Source organism: Amblyomma maculatum, chromosome 6 (assembly GCF_055883805.1).
Source record: "Amblyomma maculatum isolate TAMU_Amacu chromosome 6, ASM5588380v1, whole genome shotgun sequence".
NCBI classification, from domain to species: domain Eukaryota; kingdom Metazoa; phylum Arthropoda; class Arachnida; order Ixodida; family Ixodidae; genus Amblyomma; species Amblyomma maculatum.
In genome coordinates, this window is record NC_139349.1 from 108,154,944 (window position 1) to 108,180,152 (window position 25,209).

Below are 25,209 nucleotides of genomic sequence, written 5' to 3' on the forward strand. Positions count from 1 at the left end.
GAACAGGGCTGGCAAAATTTCTGAAAAAAAAAGAGATAGATTTCTTATTTTTGTGTAATTTGAAACCCAGGCGTTTACATAATCCAGTCTTAAGCACATGCGACATTTTTACACAAAAACCGACATTTTTCGAAACCTATGAGGCAACCAGCCACGCAGCCCTTTGACACCTGCTTGAGATCTGTGCCCCTCTTAATTCGAAACAAAAAGACAGCAACTATTTTGGTCACGTTTAGCAGGATGGTTGTCACTCATCGGAGGACAGTGAAAAGCTAGCTAGAAAATTTTGTTAGTCAAACAAATATTCAGATGCAGCCGGATTACTCAGACCTCGCAGTAGTTTGCTCGTCCATCGGCGTGTTTTCACGGACAACCGACATTTGTTTATCTTGAAGCTGGATATTTAGCGCTCTTCCAATGACGAAGACAAAGAAGTGCTTTAGAAGACAAAGCTTCCACGCGAATATAGGTCGATGAGGAATGACGCCAAACCTCCGTAATACTATCCAGCGGCGTCCGCCGCGGTGACCGTAAGAGGTCCGTAGAAAATAAGTATTGATAACAGAGTTGACTAACAGGCCGCAGTCAACTTTCTGCCTCTCAGGAAGCTCAGAAAAGCCGTTACGACAACCACCATCTTGAGGCCCAATATGCATCTGGCTCACGTCTCGTCATGTCTTCCGAAGTGAAAAGCTCTGCCCCGGTACATAGGATCTTACCATGTTCTTCGCCGATTGTCTCTTGTTACTTACGAGATTGAACCCTTGGTACCCAGACCCTTGCCACCCGGAAAACCATCTCAGATCGTCCATGTGGCCCGTCTCAAGCCTTACCAGCTGCCTTCTTCGTTTCCGCCGTAGCAAACCGGGAGTGTGCTTCCGAGGAAGTGTGGCCGATCATGTGACGAAGAATGGAGGGCTTGTGCAAGAGAGATGACGACACCTTACTATGTACGGTTAACTGGGCGGCACTTATTTCCCGCGGTGCTAGATAAAGCAGATTGGGTCAACTGGCCATATCAATGCCCCTGGAACAATATCAAGCTGGCAGTCACGTCGTGGAACGCTTCACAGGAGGAAGCGTGGTTATCGGGCGTCACTGCGCGACTGGCCTTCGCCTTCATATGTACACATAGATGGTCCTACTTGTCTCAAAATTGTACTGCATGCACGTGTTATTAGGGCTTATGTCGAATCTTTAAAGTAGGTTTCATTTTTTCTTAATTTTTCCAAATTTATCATCATCAAAAGGAGGCTTTTGCTACAAACTTTCGGCCAGTCATGTGAACAGAAAAATGGCGAAGTATAGAAATGCACAGCAGTTTACTTAATATCTACATAATAAATTAGTAGAATTTAATACAAGAAAGATTTTAACATCCTTGTATTAAAAGGACTGTGGACGCGAAAATGAGTGCCATCTCTAGACGTAGCCTTGCCAGGTGACATGGCCAATTTCTGATCAATCGGCGGCTTGAGATTGTGGTTCCTTGCGCGAACCACTTTTATTGTTCGAAGAAGTGTGCAGACATATATGCACAAACAAGCACTTACACAATCGGCCCGATCCACGGCCGGGTGCGTAAAGCGCTCGGAGGCCAGCAGTGCACGCTTGTGGCAGGCTGTGACGCAAGCGTGCATCTGTAACGGTGGATCACACATGGGCCGCCGGTGATGGCGACCCATGTTGGCCTTCGCGCCAAGGGTAGGGTGGGTGTACCTCTGAGCCAGTAGCGGTGTACGCATGTATATATACATGTATATATGTATATAGTATTGTACATGTCTCGTTATTGTGCTCTAGTGTTTGTAACATGTATTTCATCCCCATTTGTAATGTATGTACACTCTGTGTATGTACAGATAATGGCGCCGGTAATGCTATATATACTGTGTATATATACGGCGCCAGTGGTGGCAGCATTAATACATGACGAAACCCTGTTCGCTCCTTTAAATGGCCCCGTGATGGACGCAGCGTGCATCTGTACATAGTCCATCTTAGCATGTTCATTCACATATGTAAATAGTTCATTGTGTTTGCGTATTTAAGTGTTATGTAGTGTTTATAATGTTTGTTATGTTTGTGCCTCCCCAGGGCTCTTATATATACATGCGGAATAAAAGTGAAAACTAAAAAAAAGTTATATAATTGTGTTTGTAAAATGCAAAAAAAAATAACACTTAAAACGTAAAAAAAAATACACCGCTATTGGCTCAGGGGTAGCGGGGAAGGGGGTGGGAAAAAATATTTTTATTCGCATTCTCAAGGTCATTTTTTTTTTTTTTTGCAGTTTTCAAGAGGAAGCCTAGTCATATAACGCACTGAGTTTGAGAGTGCATTATTACCAGCAATTCTATAGGTGTTCAAGCGCTAAGGGATATCGTGAATCATTAGCTTAAATCCGAAGTCGCTAACTTGACGCCGCCATTGGTCAGGGACCACTGTCTAGAGAGAGCAATGACTAAGTTTAATATATTTATTAACCACAAAATAATACACAATTAGATATTCTTCAAGTATCCTGCACTATGAAGCGAAGCGCAAGTCTTGACTGTCAGGTGCAAAACGTAGTGAAAAGCAATCAATGCTATATTCAGATACAACTCAAGTCTATTGTAAGCGCCACAGGTAATTCTTTCCACCAAAAAATGTAGTCTCTTGTGAAAACTTTCCTTGTTATGTAAGCAGAAAGGTAACCGAGGGGAGATATTACATGCTGACGCTTTTTGGTGTATTTTCCGGTTTTGACATTGACAGACATAGAGAAACTGATTTTGTTTACTGCTGCGATAAGTCAGTGCAGCAGACATATTTCTAGCTGTTACCAACTGCGCCTTTTTTTTTTGTTTTTTTTTTTTTTTTTTTTGCACACGACTCTAGGGGCATTAATAAGATCGGCATAACAGTGGCATAAGCTGTATATCCAAGGTGAGAAATCAGTTTCGGAGCACTTAAACATTTTAAGTATGTGCCCTGCGAAAATATAGGCGATATTTTAATGTCACAGGAAATCTGGATGTTCAAGCTATCGACGTTCTTCGGCGGCCGCTTCGCCATCCTGTTGATTCGTCGAAACTCCAGTCGAGAATTTGAGAAAGGAGGTGCCGGTTTTCATGAAAAAAAAAAAGTGTTTTTTTTTTTTTTTTTTTTCCGAAGTCGTCCGCAGGAAAACGGTGGATTGTGGTCGCTACAGATTATTTGACACGGTACGCTGAGACCACGTCACTTCCGAACTGTACGGCTGCTGAAGTCGCCGATTTTTTTTGGTCCACAGCATTCTCCTGCGTCATGGCGCTCCTGCAGTTATTTAGTCCCGATACACTTAAAGTAGGAGGTTGATACATAGCAAGTTCAGTCACAGCCGTTCACTCTTCCAGTGTCAAGTTCAGGCCGAGCCTGAACTTGACACTGGATGAGTGAACGGCCTGAACAGCTGCACTTGTCTGTAGCATAACCGTGCTAGAAAAAGGAAAACAAGGAGCTAGACTTTATATGCTTCCCCTTGTCATCAGCAATGACATTCGCCAGAAATGTTATCCGGCGCCGAACTGCCGATGAATATGCCTGGCGCGAGTACGTGGGGTTTGGGTCTAGAGTTTCGGCGATTAAGGAGTGCGCATCCACAAACTTTAGCGGCTGCATGTGGCCATGGAGTGTAGCTCTGGCAGTAGCAAAGTCAAATCAACGACTGCTCACATCGCAAAGCGAGTGCACACTGAGCGTGAAGCGTCGATATATATATGTGACCCTGTCTAGCGAGCGCAGCCGGAAGCTGTCGGCGTTGCTTGTGTTAAACCCGGCGCAGGCAGGAGACGTATCATCCTCAGCGCTTCTTGCAGCGCAGTTGTAGTTTGTGAAGAAATAAAGGTGCAACCAGTGCGATAAGAAGTGGATAGTTTTGGTATGCTAGCTCAGCTTGCATTTTATTTAGAGCGAACAAGCAGCATACATCCATTGATTACAAAACCTATGTAAGCAAACACGCTGGGGCAGGGGTTCACACACTAAATACTAAATCATGTATGCTTACGTTGAAGGGCTCACGAGTCATGTGCTGGAGAAGCACTAGAAAAACGCAAGGCGAGGCTCGAGAGCTGGTCGTATAGTCGCGCGCGCGGCTGTGGGAGAGGCGAGACGAAGACGGCAACGACTGGGAGGCTCTTGGTCCGTGCGGGCATACAACGAAGAGCAATCGAATCGCGTTGGGTTTTCCGATGACGGGATTGAAGCGGCGGCCCAGGCTTTTGTGCGCTGGCCATGGCCAGACTGAACGGATAGTTCCGCAAAAATGCTTTACCAGCCGAAAATAATTAGGTCTGACTAACACGCGCATATAGCAGCAAGTCAAGAGGTACCGCTTCGTTCGAAAGTTTTGCCTACTCCTTTAATGTCGCAAGGTATGCTCTTGCGTCAGGGTATGCTTGTTTGAGATTTACTCTTAGTTTTTGGACTGATAGAACCACGGCAATAGCTCAGCAATCAGGAACATAGCGCTAACCCCTCCCCTCTTTCGCGGCGCGCTTAGCCGGGAGAAGGAAACGTCGGACAATTGTCTTTTATAAGCGGAAGCACTTGTCGCTAAAAGAGACTAACTCTCATACCTTAAGCATAATATGCTTCTGATTGCATGCCTAAATTATACAGCATGAGCACGTTGATTTCGGCCTCATCGGAAATCTCTAGACGAAGCCCAAAACAAGCGAGGATCACTAAGGTCGCATATTATAATGGAGGCTTCTCAAAGAAAAGAAAATATGTGAATAAAATATTTTTACTGAAAAAAATCTTCATGACTACACTCCAAGGCATGCATGCAAGAGTGCAGCTGACATCGCGAATAGCAGACATAGAACGATATCTCGTTGGGCCGTCCAGAAAGCTGATTCTGATATTAATAATAAAAATTGATTTTAGAACTATCTACTGGACCGAATGAGCTCACATTTTGAATATTTATAGTTTAAAGTGCGAGGAGTGAAATGCAATTAGTTTATGCTTAGTTGCTAGCTGTCATGACCTCTTGAATAAGTCATTTCAAATTACACAACTTCCCGCTGCAGGACTTCCTTAACGCGTTATATGAGGTAAAATTGTGGGACAGTTTGAAAGGGTAGTGCTTATTTTCCCGCAACCCCTTTTTTTTTTTACACGGCAATGTGTTGAGATTGTTCCTTACATCACTTGCCTCGATCGTAAAATACATGAGTTGCAGCATGCACATCTGTAGCATACTGGGCTCGGTTGATGCTTAAAATTGGGGTACGTTACGCCCCGTGTTAATATGAAAACTGTGCATCATGAGTTACAAATCAGCCAACCTTAGAGCAGTTCTATCAACATAGCTGAATGAAATTAGTGTACCGTTTTGTTACCTTCCTCTGAATAATTTTCATAGAACAGCATACGTTGGCGCGAACTTCGTTATGCACTCACGAACTTACTGGCGAAGAATCCCACTGACGCCAATTTATTTCGACAAAAAAAAAAAAAATCTCAAGAAAGGCCCGGTGGTATTGGAACAATTCTCCCGCGACTCTACAGTCGCCACAGTGTCTCCTAAAAGAGTGCATGCCTCACATTTCCTTTCATGAAAAAAACTAGCATGTTTTGAGGGCTAAGCATACTCGCCGCATTAGTCAGCAGCTGCAAGGAGAGGAGTATCCGAAGCGTTTATTTCAAGACTTTGGGTGCAGAGAAAGTGCACCCTAGTAACCATGCAACGCCGAAGGTGTACGCGCTGTTTTCATGGGACGTAGACGTACACGTCGGTGTTTTCCGGATCCCTCTCTAGGAACACGCGGTCTATAAGTGCTTCGATTCTTTTCTTAATGGCTTTCGGGCTAGGATTGAACCTCGAGCTGAGCAACTCGGTGAGCTTGGCTACCAGCTCGCTGTGCGATAGCTTTCGCTCAGACTTCATAATCCTTACGATGGCAGCCTCAATTGCAAACCTTTGGTCTTCGTCCGAGTTACGTATGAGAGTTTCGTTCTCTTTCAGAACGCCCTCTTTCCTGGCGGCGGTCGGTTCGATCTTCACCTTGTACATGTCAGATGTGAACGCATGACCTGACTCGATATCCTTCGTTCGGGGTTCCTTGACGAGGACCGGATGGTCAGCGCTGCCTACAGTTAACGACTGCAGGGCACTTACTAGGCTTGAGTCAGGAATGCGCGTCTCAGATGCGATGTCCCCGTATGTTATCTTTTCGCGGCTGTTGAACAGCATCAGTACGCACATCTGATATGTTGGCACCATGATAATGTGCGTCCGCAGATCGCTTGGCTGGTTGGAATGTGAAGATGAAGTTGACAACGAGCCTGGTGGGTAGAACTCAGCTTTCATTTCTGCCCAGCCTAAATGCGTCTGCAGAGTCAGCACTCGACCGCTTTGCTTGGCGAGGTAGAACCGCTGGAACATCTTAAAAGCGCCGAAGGGAGCAGCGGGAACATTGCAATGCTCCTTAGTCTCAAGGACGGGCCATATGCCTTTTGTAAGCACTCGAACATTCAAGTTTAATCCATGTACATCCAGTCTACAGGAAGGCACGACAGTCTTGAACTCCTTTGCCAAGGTTTTAGACACAGTCATGTCTTTCATCATGGTTTCAAACTTTGAGGTAAATATAGGGCCGCACCCGGCCATGAGCTTGGATATCATGGTTCGATCGACATAATCCAATGCTCTTCTAAGATCCGTCTGCTCTTGAACTAGGCGCCGCGAGTGTGAATAGTCCCAGTCCTCCGCCATGAGGGAGCGGCCCAGATCGCGCAGGTACTTGCTAACACACTCTGCAACTGCTTCGAGGCCGTTCTGCGTAGCACTTAGCAGCCGAATTATGCTCGTCAGATCTCCCACCTTTTGGTTCCTTAACATGGACACAACGCCTGAATCTTCCTTCTCCACGATTGCCCCGCCGGGGTGGTGCAGTGGTAAGACGCCCGACTACTGTGCCGGAGTTCCCGGGATCGAATCCCGGCCTCGGCGGCTGCGTTTCGATGGAGGCGAAACGAAGTGGCGTCCGTGTGCTGTGCGATGTCAGCGCACGTTAAAGATCCCCAGGTGGTCGAAATTACTCCGTAGCCCTCCACTACGCCCCCCTTTCTCTCTATCCACTTTCACTCCCACCTTCATCCCTTCCCTTACGGCGCGGTTCAGGTGTCCACAGAGCAAGTGTGACAGATACTGCGCCTTTCCCTTCCCATGAACCAACCAACCAACCACGATGATCTTGATGTGGTTGGCAACAAGCTCCTGATAGGTGACATTCTTGATTCGCTGCTTGGTGCCAGGGTGCAGGCATAACTTTGCACGCTCCGACTCGTCGTTCATGCGCTGCTCTGCCATGTCGATATAGTCGATCGCGCTCTTCTCTGTCAATAACTTCTGGCTTTCTAGAACGTAGAATCTAGCAGATTCGGCCAGAAAGGGTCGCTCGAAGTCTTCCTCGTAGACCGACGTGGAATCAATGCCCAGTTCAACCAGCATCTGGCAGGCGCTCTTGATTGACAGTCTGTCCACCACCTCGCCTTCGCGATCACGGCTCAATGTTTGCAGTAGAGCCTCTCGAAGCTTTTCTCGCACGTCTTTGTGGCGCGCTACCTCGTCCCGGAAGAGATGCAGCCCGAGAGTTTGGACGCTGCACATGTTCATTTTTGGCACGTACACCAAGTCCAGGTACAAAAGGATATTCCTGATAAGTTTCATTCTTACCCGATAGTTGTTCCAGGCTCGATTCACTGTTTGCAGGAAGACGTCGTGAGCGGAGGCCACAACGGCCGGCCGAACCTTGTTCACCAGGTGAGCAGTCACGACTTCACGCAGTCCGTCGTGAAGCAGGTTCCCTTGTCCCCGGATCACCATTATGTAGCATTGACTGTACAGGTCTTCGAAGATCGTCCCACTGTTTCCATTCTCCAGGATGGCCTGGATTTCCTTCCGCAGGCATTGCCAGAGGTTTCCCGTGGCGCCTTCGCCCAATGCACCCAGAGGCTCTCGAATTTGCAGCACCTTGGCTGTCTTGTTGTTGTTGTTGTTGTTGTCCAAATAACTTATGGCACATACCCACAGAGGGGGATCGGCCAAGAATTGGGTAGCAAAGATTTTTTTTTTTTTTTTTTTAATATACTTGCATAAAAAAAAATGATTTGAGGGGTAGAGCAAAGGAAACAAAACGGGAAATAAGTGAAATATAAAATGAAAAGTGGTAACGCTCACGGGAGATTGACACTACAATTTTAGAACAAGTGATGTTTAAATATTTAGCAAGGCAAACGATTTGAGTCCAGTAAAAAAATTTGCATGGCGGTAAACACAGACCTGTGACTGTGCCCAAGGATTGTGGCGCCAAATGATAACAATGTCGGGCTGCCTAAACTAAGGCCAAGCTGTTGCAATGGCCTTTCCATCAACTGCTTTCTCAGCGTAGTAAAGCGGCGGCAAAACAATAAAAAGTGATCTAATGTTTCTTGTTCACCGCAAAATGCGCAGACGGGAGACAGTGCCAAACCAGACCTGTAAAGATAGAAATTTAAAGGTGGGATACGGCATCGCAGCCTTGTTAGTGAAATCTCAAGTTGCCGTGAATGACATAATTTTCTATTCCAAGAATAATTTAGATGCAGGTAGTCATCAGATCTTAAAAGATGTCCATTTTTCATATTTAATAGGACGTTTCTTCGAAACCTCGCTGCGGTGATGTACGCGGTCGCCGGAAGGATAGATAATACGGGGCCATTAAGGGACTCTTTTGCCAAATTGTCAGCATATTCATTTAAAGTCACATTGCTGTGGCCTGGAACCCATACCATATGTACAATTTTCAAATGTCTAGGGATTAGGGAGACAAAGGTTTTTACTATTGCAGAATCCACCGACGAAGAGAGAGATGAACACAAGGATAGAGAGTCGGAAATTACTGCCACTTTAGAAAAAGAGGAGTCTAATTTTCGTAAAGCGAGTACCACCGCCAGAAACTCTGCCTCAAAAATTGGGGTGAAGTCCGGAAGCCGGACAGAAAAAGACCAGTCTAAATGTGGACAATATATACCCACACCCGCCTTTTCATTACTTTGAGATGCGTCAGTAGCTACAACTAAACTAGCAGAAAGACTTCTTAAATGGTCTTCTAATAATCCGTTTAGAATAACGGATGATAAGCTTTTAGCATTATTGGGAAATATGTCGTCAACGACAATTTTAATAGATGAACCGATGGTTTGTATGGGTAGAATACTAGGAAGCGAAACATTTAAAGGGTCCAGCAAATTTTTGACCATAACAACCTGCGGGGTGTGAAATTTAGACCAATGGACACCGAAAAAGGAGGTCGGTTGACAGCAAAAAATAGACATAGATCGGTGAAACTCTGATTCATATATCCTTAAGTACGTCTGAACGGTTAGAATTTGTAATCTATGTATCAAGGGTGGAATCCGGGCTTCAAGGTAGAGCACATTGTTGGCAACAAATTTTGGAAGTCCCAGACAGAACCGAAGTGCTTCTCGCTCCAACAGAACAAGCGATCGAATTTTATAAGTTGCTGATCCAGAAGACAAGACTGAACCAAACTCTAAAATTGGACGCACATACATAATATAAATCATTAAAAGGACATCTCTCCGCATTCCAGACCTGGGACGACTAATTCGGCGCAACATGCCCACGGCCCGAGCCCCTTTCGTAGCAATATGGTTAATGTGGGGCTGCCATGAAAGATTATCATCATAAGTGACTCCTAAATACTTTAATAATTTAACCTGTGGTATTATTTGCTGCTGATACATTACAGACAGACTTACAGAATCTTTTATGTTAAATACGAGGACTGCGCTTTTGTTGACATTTAATGTGAGACGCAAGCCCCACAACCAATTCTCAATAGAGTTTAGGTACGTTTGCAAGTGGAGATAAAGGGATTGAATATCCGATGCAGTTGCAAAAAACGCAATATCATCCGCATATACGTAAGTGCGAACGTCATAATTAACTGGTATTGAGCTGAGTAGTATGTTGAAAAGGACTGGTGAAAGGACTGCTCCTTGCGGCACTCCCCTGGCTTGCTTATACCTGCCAGAATGGACGCCATTTAGTGCACAGTAAAACTCTCGGTTTTGGAGGAATTCAGATATCCAGGCTACTAAATAATGTGGAAACTGAAGAGATTTCAATTTTTGCAATAGAATGCTATGCTCAACGCTATCATAGGCCTTGGCTATATCTAGCTTTATCAAGGCAGCGTACATTTTTTGGCGCCGCGCTAAAAGAACTCGACTTTCGAGATCAGCATGCGCATTCCAGATGGAACACTTTTGACGGAAACCAATTTGGCAAGGGCTGAGGATATTTTCTTTATTCATGAATTCCGAAACACGTATAAGTATGACTCTTTCAATTAATTTTACAATGTTTGATGTTAATGCAATTGGTCTAATATTATCAATGGACAAGGCACCGCCTTTATTCTTAAGTAAAGAAATTATTTTGGCAAGTTTCCATTCTGGGTGTATCCAAGCATGTTTGATGGAATAATTTACTAGCTCTAATAACGTCTCAGGTGACTCGTCAAAAAGAATTTTTAACATTTTTGAAGTTACTTTATCAGGACCGGGAGCAGCGGCTGGTAATCTCATAACTATAGGAGAAAGCTCAGAAACGGAAATTTGGGGATCATAATTAACTGGTTCCATTGGCATTACAGGTATCGAGCCCGAAGGAAGTGCAGACGAGAAACGCTTCTCCAGTCCTTTGGCGATTGTTTCAATTGTGTCTATTGCTTCATGTGGAGTCAAAATAAAGGAATGTAGATTTTGTGCTTGCGGAATCTTTTTCCGCGAGCGTAAAAAACCAAAAATAGCAGTTCGATTGCCAGATTTAGAAAGGAAATCAAAATGCTTAGCATCATACTCGTCCTTCGCTTTTGCAACTGTACGTTTAAAAGTAGCTGCAATGAACTTGTAATCCTGCCAGTTTTTCGGGCACTGGTTGTGGAGAAGCTTTTTCCATGCCGCCTTTCTACGTCTGTAATCTCGGGAACAATCAGCATTCCACCAAACAGCTGAAGTATTCCCCTTTGAGCTCCGTACCAAGATCTCAGACTTCTTACGGCAATCCTCAATCACCGAGCATAAGCGTTTTGATTTTTCTTCTTCATCCGTGTTAGTCAATGACTCAAGATTAGAGCGTAACGTTGACTGAAAGTTAATATAGTTGATAAATGACTTCAACTGAGAAGTCGCTGGAGTTACAGGGTGATTAACCTCAAACGCAACCGGTATGTGGTCACTAGAGGTGCCACAATCAAGTGTCGACCAATTATTAACGAAGAGACTGGGAGAGGTAAAAGTTAAATCTAACACAGATTGACTGTGTTTTCTTATAAATGTGGCTGAACCCGAATTTCTACAGGAAAAGTTATTATTTGTTATCCAATCCCAAAGACGGTTGCCACAACAATCTGTCTTGTAGCCCCATGACACATGATGCGAATTAAAATCACCAGCCAGAAGAACTGAGTTTCGACAATTAACTAATAGCAGATCTAGAGGTTTTGTATCTTGTACACCGCTAGGGAAATAAGCATTCACTAAGGAAACCGGACAGTGCCCTGGAATTTCAAAGTCTAGGGCCAATAACTCGCAATCTATAGAAGATAACTGGAAAGAAATGTTAGCCCTGTGACAGAATTTTGTACAGACAAATATAATTAAACCTCCTCCTTTTGATTGGCGATCTTGTCGGAATGAATGATAATTTTGTAAATAGAAATGCTTTTCGGCTGTTAGCCAAGTTTCTTGCAAAATAATTATGTGTGGATTATATTAAGAAGAAATGTAAACTAAATCTGTTGAAGCTGTTAGAATTGAACGACAGTTCCACTGGATAACTCTTAGTGCCCCTATGATTGTGAAATCTTGGCAGCCGCAACTGCCTGCCCCAAAATATTATCCTTTGGCTTTGATGTATGCTGATGTTTCTTTGATTTTGGTTGGGACCGCGGAGAAGAATGATTGGACATGGGAGACCCACACCGTTTTAGAATTCTTACATCTGATTCTACCATCTCTGCGTCATCAATGTTTTCATCGTCATCTGGGAGAGCAGCCCTGTTAGGCGAAGCAACAGTAGTGCTTTCAAGCAGTTGAGAGCTTTCAGAGGGCATATTTGCTATGAAAGGGGCTGTTCCTGATTGCAGGGCTTGCGTTAGCTGAACTGCCAGAACGTTAGAAAAACACTCTGTGACAGTAGCAACTATTGGGTCGACCATTTTATTCATTGATGCTTCCACTGCAGTCATTATCGCCTTTGAGATTGATGCATCCAGAGGCACACCTGATCGGGCTGACACACCTGCATAACCGTGTAATCGGTCCTTAACTTCTATTACAGCGTCACGACGCGAACAGCGTTTTCTATCTATTACCTCTAGAATTTGCAGCTCCTGTTTTCGAGATGGACACTCCAAGGAGTTTGCAGCGTGGGCTCCACCGCAAAGGCAGCATTTGTCGTGTTGTGAACATGATGACGAATGATGACCATCGCCACATTTGGAACACCGCACGGAGGACTTACAACCACGAGCACTGTGACCATATCGCCAGCAATTAGTGCACTGCAGTGGCTTAGAATCAAGAGGATCCACACGGAAGATCAATGGCCATGCTTTTATCTCTGACGGGCATGAAGTTCCCGCAAATGTGGCAATCACCGACTCTGTTGGTACCCGCGTATTATTAACCTCCCGGCTGCAACGGTACACCGCTACCACACCAGCCGCCGAAAGAAGGTCGAGGGTCTCAGCTGGAGTTAAAGAAGAGTCTACTCCTCGGACTAATCCCTTTGTGCATGCAAGATGAGTAGGGATAAAGCTGCTCACCTGAAGTGATCCAAATGAATTGCATTTAAGCAGATCCTTCACGCAATTGAGGTCTGGAGATCGGCACAGTATCCCGCCACGCCCAAACTGCCTCACTTCTGTGATCGAGTCATACAGGGTAGAGGCTGCCTGGAGAGCAGCTCGAACAGTCCCAGGGTTATTCATTTTAATAAATCCGCCATCCTTGGGCACCAGCGCCACAGGAATGTTTGGAACGCCAGATCGTTGGAACGTTTCCAGAGGTAGATCGTGAGGAGTAATGAAAGCCGACCAGGGGGAGCGCCCCTGGCCGGGAGACTGCGTAGACATCACTTTATAGTTACAATCTCTCTGCGAGCGTTATCAACACGGTGAAAAGCGAAAATGCGCAGGGGAAAACAGAAAAAAGAGGACTAGCCGCCCAATACTTAGCCGATTCACGCCTTCTGCTCGTAGCGGTGCCCTAATACTAAGCCTCTTCGCATCGAACGCCTTCTTGTACGCGGGTCCATGTCGATTGTCTTCACTTTCTCTCCCTCAGTTTTAACGTGCTGTTCGAGCGTTCCACACTTCGTCGCTCTCTTCCACTATGGCTGTTTTGTGTTCGTGCTTGCGTTCTCTGATAAATGTAGGTTTATATAATTTTTATTTTGATGATCGCGGCCAAAATGCATGCCAGGAATGAATGATATGTGAATTTAAAATCGTAGCCCAACACCTATATACTAACATGCACTCTCAAAATCATCCTTAGTGTCTTGTCATTACCATGAAATGAATTCTGTTAGTTTCGTAACTTATTGATAGATTTTAATAAAATGTTTGCCTTTCTTATTTGGATGATATACGAGTAGATTTGACATGAGTTGATTTTATTAATACAGGGGATATATTGTATACTTTGCCACCTATCTTTTCCAGGTGTAGGTGTCCTAATGCATGGAAAATGATTCTAATGAGATACCAATATTCTGAGCGACATGAAGTGGTTTGCTTCATAACAGGAAGCAGGGTTCATACGTGCACATATTGGACCCATTCGGTACCTGTTAACTGTCGAGATTGGTAGCACGGGCCTAGTTTAGCCCTGGAGACATATATTGTACCCTCAGCGGGGAGCGAAAAAAATGAGTGTTTTATCATGAAACAAGAAATTTCGGAACATTTAAAGGGATAGTCATCTTGTTCTGTCGTTTCTGATTTTTCGTAGTTTTTTTAAGGCTCCTTTCGCAAATTAGGAAATACTTGACTATGAAACTGAGAAACACATTATTATCTGGCTTACATCTGTACACCCTAACATCGCGGATACTGTTTATGCATATACTTACTATAGCAACTTTATCCAACTATACGGACAGTAAGACTGCTGCGTCACCTGGATGGCATGCATTGCGGAGCTTGATATCAACCAATACGAACAAATTGTTTTAAAGCAATAATTGAGAGCATTAGGTTGGCCTAAAAAGAATAAAATAAATAAATGAAGTCAACAAGTTTTGTGATATATATCGCATATACCAACAGCCGCTTTTACCTATAGCAACGTTGCCGGTAGCGGGGCAGATAACAGCTATAGTGGCGGAGTCGGTTGTATAATCTTACTTCTTTTTTTAAATCATTTTAGAAGCGGTTGAATCAAAAGGAAACAGTACAGGAAGCTGCGATTTATTCAGAGATGGAACAGTAGGTGTCCTAAGTTGATATGAGCACCAATGGCCGTCGAAAGTTTTAGAAAACCCTCCACTGAGACGCCAGAATTGGCAATGAAGTCTCGTTCGTCGTTATCCTTGACGATGCATTCCTTGACGTTCTTCAACAGCTGTGCAAGGGGCAGGGAGTAAAACAGATATTCGATATCCATGCTGAAGGCATATTACCACTTGTACTCCATTGCCGACAGAAAACCAACGACCTCACTAGAGTTCTTAACCGCAAAAAGCGTCGGACAGCTTAACGGATACTAAATGTCGCTGCAGATAGCCTGAAACAGCATGCTGCCAGGTGTCACGTTCTGATACGACTGCCCGATAAGGAGCATCAGGGTTTTGTGTCTTGACTGTAAAAAGCAGATCCAACACAGTACCTTTACTACTGCTGATTGCAGAATACAGTCCTTCCAGGCTCATCCCGTGCAACATCCGCTTATATAAAATTCTTTTCCAAAGCTTCCTCTGCCTCCTTGGTGAACACACCTTCCGGTGCAAGTACAAAGAACCCTTCCTTGTCGAAGAGGAGAGGCCTCAAGCTTTCAGCCGCCAAGTAAGCAATCAGTCCTTCCTTACACCCTGACGTCTTCTTTTCTCCTATGTAGTTGGAGACGACTTCTGAACACTCGCTGACACACTTCTCTTTTTCAGCTTCGGTTACGACCTAGCATAATGTCCGCATGTGCGCCAACTTTTCGACAGCACTTAACGCAGACTTAAAGTAGAACTTCGGACCGAGCTCAAGAGTGTTCGGTGACGATCTTCAGTCACACTGTTCCCAAGGAGACACCTTTCCTGTCGTTGGCGAAGCTTTTTTTTTTTTTTTCTAGTGGACAACGTAGGCCTGCAAAAGAGAATGAGAAAGATAGAGTGTAGACAAGAACAGTGTGGATTCCATACGTACAAGTAATTTCACACCGGTTTAAAAAGTTGGAGCGAGATACGCAATAAAAGTAGTTTTAATAACTAAAAATAAGCATGGCAGCATCTGCAGTGCTGCACGGTGGAAGCTGGAATCCCGAGATGCATAAGCGAGAAATAAGTGCTCGGTATCGCACAAAAAAAACCGCTCGGCGACTGTGACACCGTTGCGGTGTATTCCATCCCGCTTTCGTGCGGTAAAACGTACATTGGCCAGACTGGTCGGTGTATTATTGAGCGGTTGTTCGAACACCGCAGACTAGTTAAAGCGACTGTTTCATCCAACCCTGCCGCGCACTGCCGGATGTGTAAAGATTGCTTCCCCCATTTGCAACGGAACAATACCTTGATCAGTCACCCAGATCGGATATGCAGGGAGCTAGTCGAGCCTTTTCTGATAAGTGAAGAGTCAGTCAGACACATGCGTAGCTACATCGTTCATCAATCTCGTAGAAAACGATATTCGCGCTCTCGGTGAATATTTGACAAACGAATGCTTGTCACTAGGAGGTTGCTGGATTTCTTTGTTCTGTTGACGTGCTTAATCCTCCCTCTGCGCACGTGTGCGGTTTTTAAAGGGCTTCGCGGTTTTATCATTTGCCTGGTTCTTGTTGTGTGTGTTTGGTTCCTATATAACTGCCTTTCTGGAAATAAACAAATTCTGTTTTTAAACAGCGCTCGTGCCGTCTACTGTTTCTTTCCGTCTTGAGTTTCGCGCTGCTTTAAGATGACGTCATTTCAACTAGCCCAGGTTTCTGTTCTCTTTCGACATACTTGTTAAAAGAATAACACATTGCGAATATAAAAACACCCGATGGAAATTTCCTGAGCGTGTAATGGCTCAATAGGCAACGGTCATATGCAGGTGAATTTAAGACAGCAGTGTCGAGAAAACTGTATTACTTAGTGACACAGATTCAAAGCTTAAACAGCAGTGTTTTTTCCATTCGCTCAGCGTATGCGACCCTTGTTAACCCCGGTGTGTCGCCCGCCAGGACATTCACTTCTCGCGCAGCTGGCGGAATCCAATTACAGCGGCTCGTCTGTATCAACGGACATCCCGCAATGAAAAAGGAAAATAAAAATCAGCTGCGACCAGCAGCGGTTTATTCGTTCCTGCACTTTTTCTACTTGTGGCAGTTTAGTTTGGCATTCCACGGCTCATTAGCTCTCCTTGTATTTCAAATCAGTTTACGAGATATGTCACTGCTGTCGCTCAAGCAAAGTTAAAGCTTCTTTTTTCCCTTTCGATGCAGTCAGCGTTCACATTAACTTCTGATGCGCCGTCCTGCGTTTAGAAGTGGAATTTGTGCATTTTAGTTTTAATGCCTAGCGCGCGGCGCATATTACAAGAAAACGCAATAGAAATCGGTATCCGGAAGCTCCTCCTACCGATAGCGACCGCCATTTTGAAATGCTCATGTGACGTCACAAAGGATACACGATAGAGCACCACCTACAATGCAGTCTGCAAAAATTACTAGGTACTTTATCGACTAAAGTAGTGAAAGCCGAAAGCATGGTCTAGAAACATCTAGAAACCTCTAAGTTTAGATCGTTAATAAGTCAATAACTCAGTCAAGTGGAATTTTTGCATTTGTTCTTTGTTTTCATTTTCTGTTTTTTTTTTTTTTTTTTTTTTTTTTTTTTACCTTGCGGTAACGATACTTTTTTGGCCTTTGTAAGTTTTCTCTGACTTTCGGGGCATGGACATCTGAAGGCGCGCATACGGGCTCAAAAGGTCCACAAGATTTTTCTTCCTCCGGACCACCGGTTTCGGTGCGCTTTTCCAGGTAAGGTACCTGAAACAGCTCACTAATCTTGTACGGCCTAGACGGCCGTAAGGCTTCACAAAACTGCACAAGGCTCCACAAGGCTGCTCAAGGTGTCACAGTACTGCGTATATGTACAGCGTGGTGGCTTAGTAACACATATAGAACACGTGAATACGCCAGCCGTGGTAGAGCAGTCGTTGAGGTGCCCAACTACTACGCCGCAGTTTCCGGTTTCGAACCTTACCACCGCCAGCTGCATTTCGATGGGGAAACGGAGTGTCATCCGTGCGTTGTTGAAGAACCGGAGGTAGTCGAAATGTCTGGAGTCCATCACTAGGGTATCTCTCGTAGCCCGAGTCGCGACGTTAAGCCCTTAAAAAAAAAAGAAAAAAAAAATTCAAACCAAGCGTGAACGCGTGTGATCGCGGCGCTTCGCGAAGCACAACCTCTGGCACATGCCGCTTATTACGCACGCACATTAGCAGCCGATTCTTGCTGGCCGCGGCGGCCGCGCACTCGCCTGTCATATATATTTTGCGCTGATGCGCCAGTGATTCGTTTCACCATCGAACAACCATAAGCCTTCCTCGTGCGGCAGAGGAGCATACTTGTCCATTTTTGGGGGGTGTCGCTGATCCCTTTTCCGAGCATTTCATCTCAGGAGAGCCCAAGGCCGGAGCAAAACCTTGCACCATCGCAATTAGCAAGGATAGAATTGGGCAAATGGCAGTAGCCGCGTGACCACTCTGTGCTATGCGCTACCGTGTTATGTCAACCTATAGGAACATGCATGCCCAATAAAGGTGGCGCAAAGACTTCAACCTAGCGGCGCACTTGAGGGTGCCCGGTGGAAGTAGCAACGTAACTCCAAACTTGTGTGCTTAGTTATATTTTGAGAACGAACCCTGAAGCGAAGCACGAGCGAGTCTATAGCGATCGAATTATGCGTCCACCGTGAGAAAAAAGAAGCAGAGGAAGTTTCATGTATGACTACGTTTTGTATATATTCAAAGTGAAACCTAACAACGTAAAAACTACTTTAGATGTTAAAAACAAAGAAAGAAAATGAGGGTTTTGAGAAGCAGCGTAAAAATCAGCCGCACAAAGGAGCCCTTCAATTTCCAATGCATTTCGGCTACTGCTTCAGCCTTCCCAATCGCCTTTCCTACTGTACTAAATGAAAGCGCCATGATGTACGCTGTCCTTCGACGGAGACGAAGCCGACATTACGAGGTTTTTCGAATTCCATTCTTCGCCGAAGCCGACCTTCTTCAGGCCGTTTGTAGTCTTTTCCAACCATCTCGACTATACATAAACAAATAAAAAAGATAAGAATCTAACCTTAAATAACAAATGTCAGCTACAGATGTAAGAAAGAGCACTTAACAAGAAGTTCGCAAATAGAGCCAACGTTTCGACAAGTGGACTTGTCTTCGTATGGGTAGCGCGATCCTCAGTGGTAGCGGTTTAAATACGATTTTCCTTTCGAGGAAGAAAATCCAGGGTGCAGGAGAAGGAAGCAGAGCAAGGAGTGAAGGAATGTTCCCTTCTGTATGTGAGTTTCTGAGCCTGGAATAGGTGATATTGTGGCCTGAAAACATTAAAGGGGTTCGACGCTGCTGAACCGATTGTGGAGCGAAAGCTCTGGCTGCGGGCGAGCGAGCACTGCATGGAACACAACCAGCGTGCGGTGAACGCTTGAACGGCATTCTAAGCAGAATCTACTTTCAAGGGGTGGTGCAGCAGTAACACACCTGACTACTGTGTCTAAGTTCCCGGGTTCGAACCCGACCACGGCGGTTGCGTTTCGGTGGAGGCGAAACGAAGTGGCGTCCGTGTGCTGTGCGATGTCAGCGCACGTTAAAGATTCCCAGGTGGTCGAAATTACTACGTAACCCTGAACTATGGCTCCCTTTCTTCCTTTCCACCTTCACTCCCACCTTCCTCCCTTCCCTGACGGCGCGGTTCAGGTGTCCACAGAGCAAGTGTGACTGATACTGCGCCTTTCCCTTCCTGTGAACCAATTATTATTATTACCATACACATGAGATGCCGGCCTGCAGGTGCTTTCCTACCCCATTCAGTCAGCTGTCCGCGGCGACGCGGGCGTGCGCAGTGCGCAAACCATCCTTCTCTCCGCTTGCAGCCGCCGATGTGAAAGGTTGGTTGGTTGGTTGGTTTGTGGGTTTAACGTCCCAAAGCGACTCAGGCTGTGAGAGACGCCGTAGTGGAGGACTCCGGAAATTTCAACCACCTGGGGTTCTTTAGTGTGCACTGACATCGCACAGTACACGGACGCCACTCTGTTCCGCCTCCATCGAAACGCAGCCGCCGAGGCCGGGATTCGATCCCGCTTCCTTGGGCACAGTAGTCGAGCGCCGTAACCACTATGTGATGTAGGTACAGCACGCCGTCGGAACTAGTGACGATAGCGACGTTGTGGTAACTTGGAGCGTCCTCAGGCGCTGCTAGACAAAAAACATTGGCCATGGCTTAGCTAGGCCAGGATATACGTAACGAAAGCATGTGTGCCTAACGTTGGTCTGCCTACTCCTCTCCAATCCAACCTAATCCCATCCAATCTAGTGTTCTCCAATCCAATCGTCTAATCTAATCGCCCCGCCGGGGTGGTGCAGTGGTAAGACGCCCGACCACTGTGCCGGAGTACCCGGGTTCGAGCCCGACCGCGGCTGCTGCGTTTCGATGGAGGCGAAACGAAGTGGCGTTCGTGTGCTGTGTGATGTCAGCGCACGTTAAAGATCCCCAGGTGGTCGAAATTACTTCATAGCCCTCCACTATGGCTCCTCTATCTCTCTTTCAACTTTGGTTTGGTTTACCTTTCAACTTTCAATCTCACCTTCCTCCGTTTCCTTACGGCGCGGTTCAGGTGTCCACAGAGCAAGCGTGACAGATACTGCGCCTTTCCCTACCTGTGAACCAATTATTATTATCATATTACGTTTTGATGGAGGTGAAAAGAATAGGTGTCTGTGTGCTGTGCGATGTCAGCGCACTTTATAAAATTCCCTAGATGGTCAAAATTACTACGTAGCCCTCCACTACGACCTCTTTCTCACAATCACAGTCGCGGCTACCTTAGCAAGTGTAACTTGCATTGCTCGGGCAGACAGGAGTACTGATCCTTTGGGGAAGGCCACACCGTACGTTCACTCGTAGCATCTGCTGCGCTTAGGCTGTAGTGCACGGGTTCATGCAGCGCTGTTGGAAAAGGAATCGATATTATGCAGAAGGTTGCAATGAACTGTAAGGACACTGCACGGCGCACACATCTGTGCATGTGGGTGAGTACTGGTGAGCAGCACGTATGGTCCAGAACACGAAAGCTGTCATTCGTAAAATTGTTACAAAACCTACTCTTGCACAGGTCAGGAAATGCAGGCTAACCCAACCTATCTGAAAATCCATTTCTACAATGAGTGAAATAACAGCCACTAAACTAACAATGTTCCTCAAAAGCACTGAACAGCTGAAGCAATGAAGCTTACGGAGCAATAAATATTCCTCACTTTAACGTTGTCCCTAATATGCAACGCGACACCACGCAAAACTAGCCGTTCGCGAAACCGCGTCAGGCGTGGCCAACGCGGCCGGCGAGCATGCCATGTTGGCTTGCCCTTTACACGCGACTTCGTGAAGCGCGAACCGCCGTTCTGAGCTAAGCTGCTTGAAATGCTGTGCAGTTTGACAACAATGAAACATTTCTCACCTTACCGTTGCCCTGTTAAAGCAAAGCAAAACTAAGCAAAGCTAGCCTTTCGGCAAACCGCGTCAGACCTGGCCGCACCGGCTGGCGAACATGCCATGTTGACGCAACGGCGTGCCTTTGTGCCTTCACACGCCACTTTGTCCAGAGTGCTGAGCTAAACTCTTCGAAATGCAAGCCTGTTTCGAAGGAACAACGCATATTACACCTCGCCGTGGTTGGAATCTCCCGGAGCGTCCCGAACTGCGCCTGAACAGCCGGCTGGCCACAAGGCAAGCGCACCGCGCCTCTTCACGAGCTGCGAAATTTAATTGGCACCGACCGGCGTGGTCAGCCTAAACTGCTTGAAATGCAGCTTAGTTCAGCAAAGAAAAAAAAAAAAAAAAAGAAAAAAAAAAAGAAAAAAAAAAAAAACTTGCTCACCTGCCGTCGTTCCAAACCGCATTCATTCCTCGCAGAAGCCCAAGAGAGGCATCAAAATATGTGGCCTGTACCACACAGGCGCCGCGCGCGCAGACGGCCACCCCTTCGACAACTTTGTTTTCTGTGGTCTGCTCCGACGGGATGCCGCTGCAGCGGGTGCCGCCGCGTGCGTCTCCGCACTGGTGGCATCATCTGTCGATCGGCGGCAGCGCAACAAGTCGCGCGTCATTTCCTGGGGCCAGTTTTGGCTAAGTGTCCGCTTTTTACCAATCTCTTTCTCTAGTGCGAGACTTTCTATTCGCTGCGTTAACGCTGCCCATCACAGGCCAAGACATAGTTCACGAAACCAGGCGGGGCCATTTATTAAGCAAAATACTGGAAAGGAAGCGCTGGCTAGTAGGCGCACGTCTCGGAGAAGGATGTGAAACCTTTCTTTGACAGGCGTTTGGAGCTTACAGTCCGTTAAGGGAGTTTGATGTACTGTATGAGAGTAGTCGTGCCCACAAAACACTGGGACTTCTTGCTTGAGAAGCTGCATCAGGGTCACCCTGGTATCGTGAGGAACAAAGAACTCGCGAGAAGCTACGTCTAGTGGCCGGCAATCGACACTGACCTGGAACAATACGTAAAGAGATGTCAAGAATGTCAGCAGCAACGCAACGAACCAACGGCAGCTCCACTTCATCTTTGGTATTGGCCGACGTCTCCCTGGCAAAGAGCCCACTTGGATTTCGCTGGACACATGAAAACTAGAATGTTCTTTGTTACTGTTGACGCACACACTCAAAATGGCTGGAAGTTTACTTTACGGAGAAGACTACGGCCTACCATACAATCCAGTGTCTTCAAGATCTATTCTCTCGTTTCGGCGTACCCGCGAGACCACCATTACCGGCAACGGTCCACAATTTTTTTTTTTCTGAAGACTTCAAGGGCTTCGTCAAAGGCTTCGGGGTGATCATATTTTGAGCGCAGCGTACCACACATGCACTAATTGGTCTTGCAGAGATATTTGTACAATCAATGAAATCTATGTTGCGGAAAGGACGACCAGACGGCTCTCTGCAAGACACCTTAGAGTCGTTCTTGATGACATACCGCAACTCGCCACTTGCGACCACAGCAGAAACGCCAGCAAATCTTTGCTTAGGTAGGACTTCGAACAAGACTCGACGCAGTCAAGCCCTCAATCGGGGGAAGAGCGGCTCAGCAACAGCTCTCCCATACGGTGCGACGCAGAGCGCGAGAACGGCTTTTCAACATCCACGATGAGGTCTTCGTGCGTAACTACAGAGGTCCTGGCAAATGGTTCCCTGGCACGATTTTCAAGCAGTCTGGTCATATTTCATTCAAGGTTCCAGTCGTTACGAATCGCGGTGTGTTCATCTGGCGCCCTCATCAGAACCAACTCCTTCACAGCATCGAGGTCCCAAAGCAGAGTAGGATGACTGACTTTGTGCCTGATTTCAAGGATCCTAAAAGCGACACCGTGCCGCCTCCAGCTCCGACCCCTGCGGTAATAAGCGACCCTCCAAAGGAGTGCCACTACCGACTGCGGGACTGGCGACCTTGGGATAGATATCAGCCATAGTGTCATTGCATTGTACAAAGTGGCAAAGGACGTTGCATTAAGAGGAAGCAGATGTGTGCGCGCGACCTGAAGCACACGTATCGCTATCGCGTACTGCAAGAGCATGCGCTCTGTTCAGCTGCCGCTTATCTCATGGTCCCTGCTGGCTATGAAAGTCACTAGCGTGGACCCTTCAACCAAAGAATGTAACCAACTTGCGGCCTGCCAAGTAGCAAGAACAAGCGCTCTTTGTTGTTTCGTCTACACCACCAATTTCTTCGATACCGAGACCTGACGCATGGTAGTCTTTTTAAGCTGCGTGGTAGATTTTTGCGCATTCAATAAACGGAATGCTATACTGTTCGCAACAGAACCTTATTCCGATCTCAACCTAGTCGAAAAGGAAATGACAGGGCCGCGTCAAAAATACGGTAAAGTATTCTGTAGATCTGTCTAAACTTCAGAGTTTTCTAGTGTTGTGTATAGTACTTTTCTGTAGTATGCAGTTATGTAATAGTAATTTTGTGTTCTAAGAACAAAAAGTTCTGATGTTACCTACCGACATTTATGTGGTCCCAACAGGTTTGCTGTCAAAACCGCACAGAAATTCTTTTGTAACAATATAAAATTTTCTGTAGTTATGTTTTTTGACTGCGAAACAGCATTCCCTTCATGTAATTAGTAATCACAGAAGAAGCGGCACTAAATTTGAGGTTAGAAATTAGGGGAGAGTGAAACCTCGGTATCGTTTACCAGTATCGCTCAAAAGTAAACTATATAACAATTGCTTCTTACCTGTACTCACCTATGCAGCTAAACTGTGTATGCTAATGAAAAGGGTTCTACTTAAGTTGAAGACAATGCACAGAGCTATGGAACGAAAAATGTGTAACGTTAGAGATAAGAAACGTGAGTGTATGTCACAAAAATAACTCGAGTTAAGGACATTCTAGTGGAAAATAAGAAGAATAAATGGGCATGGGCAGGACATGCAGTGCAAAGAGAGGATAACCGATGGTCACTTAGGGTAACAAACTGGATTCCAAGGAAAGGAAAGCGTAGCAAGGGGCGGCAGAAAGTTAGGTGGGCGGATGAGGTTAAGAAGTTCGCAGGGGTCAAGTGGATGCAGCTAGTACAGAACCGGGTTAATTGGAGAAATATGGGAGAGGCCTTCGCCCTGCAGTGGGTATAGTCAGGCTGATGATGATGAAAGCTTGGCTAATATCTCTAACTGCAAATGACTCACGTGTTTTCAAGTCCGAACCTGCTTTCGTGGTCAATCTTAAGTTCTTAAATATTCAGCATTTTTACAGATTAAAATCTACCCCGGGCTAGATAGGAAGTGCCAGAGAAGGCATGCTACTCATGGTTATTAGTTCTTAGAGTGCATACTCATTAGGATGCAATCGTAAGGTACCACACGAAAGACCTCAAGAAAAAGCTTGTTCTGAAGCCGTACAAACGTGCCTTGAATGCCATATATATAGTTGGCAACGAGTGTGGTTCACAAATAAAAGCTCGTGGGTTTGAATCCATCCTACGACTTCACATTTTTCAGTAACTGAAGTTACATAATTTTAGATACGCGGCGCGGCGACATGACATCTGATTTCATGTTGCAGTCACATTTACTCGACGAATTCACATCTCACATGGGCGTTGTGGAGTGTGTGAAACACACACTGCAGTTTGCGATTGTCGCACCAGGACACGTGACTGTGGCGTCATGAACGAGTTGACCGCTAACGTGGCAGCTTGGGCATGTTGGTTTCGTGTGACAGTAATTAACCATGCACTAACGGACGAGGACACGGGGAAAGCGTTGACGAGACACACGAGCGCTCTTGTGTCATGTGGCTACTTTCCTTGCGTGCTCGTTCTTTAGCACGCAGTGCTTTCTTGCCCTGTTGACCAATCGGGGTTAATTCTCCACAGCGAATGATGCCGACGACTGCAACACGGGACTCTTGCGCTACCGCATAATGAGCTGTCACGTCGATATCTGGGATGACAGATTAATATTTATAATCCATAGACACCACGCCTGATGAAGCCAAATGTTCTCTTACTTTTTAATGCCAAAGCATATACTTGTTCGGTTGCGAGAAAAGGCGGGGGGTGTGTGCTCGCCAGATGCTCCTAAAAATCCCAGGGTTGGCAAGAAGAACAGGGTGGCGAGATCAAGCGGCCGTATGACACGCACACCGAACCTTAACAATGCATCCCTTCATGC

General features: G+C 45.9%; 1 pseudogene; it reads right to left on the reverse strand.

The window, feature by feature from the left end:
- Positions 1-5,746: 5,746 nt before the first annotated feature.
- Positions 5,747-22,748, reverse strand: LOC146186538 (cullin-3 pseudogene; annotated as a pseudogene).
- Positions 22,749-25,209: the final 2,461 nt, after the last annotated feature.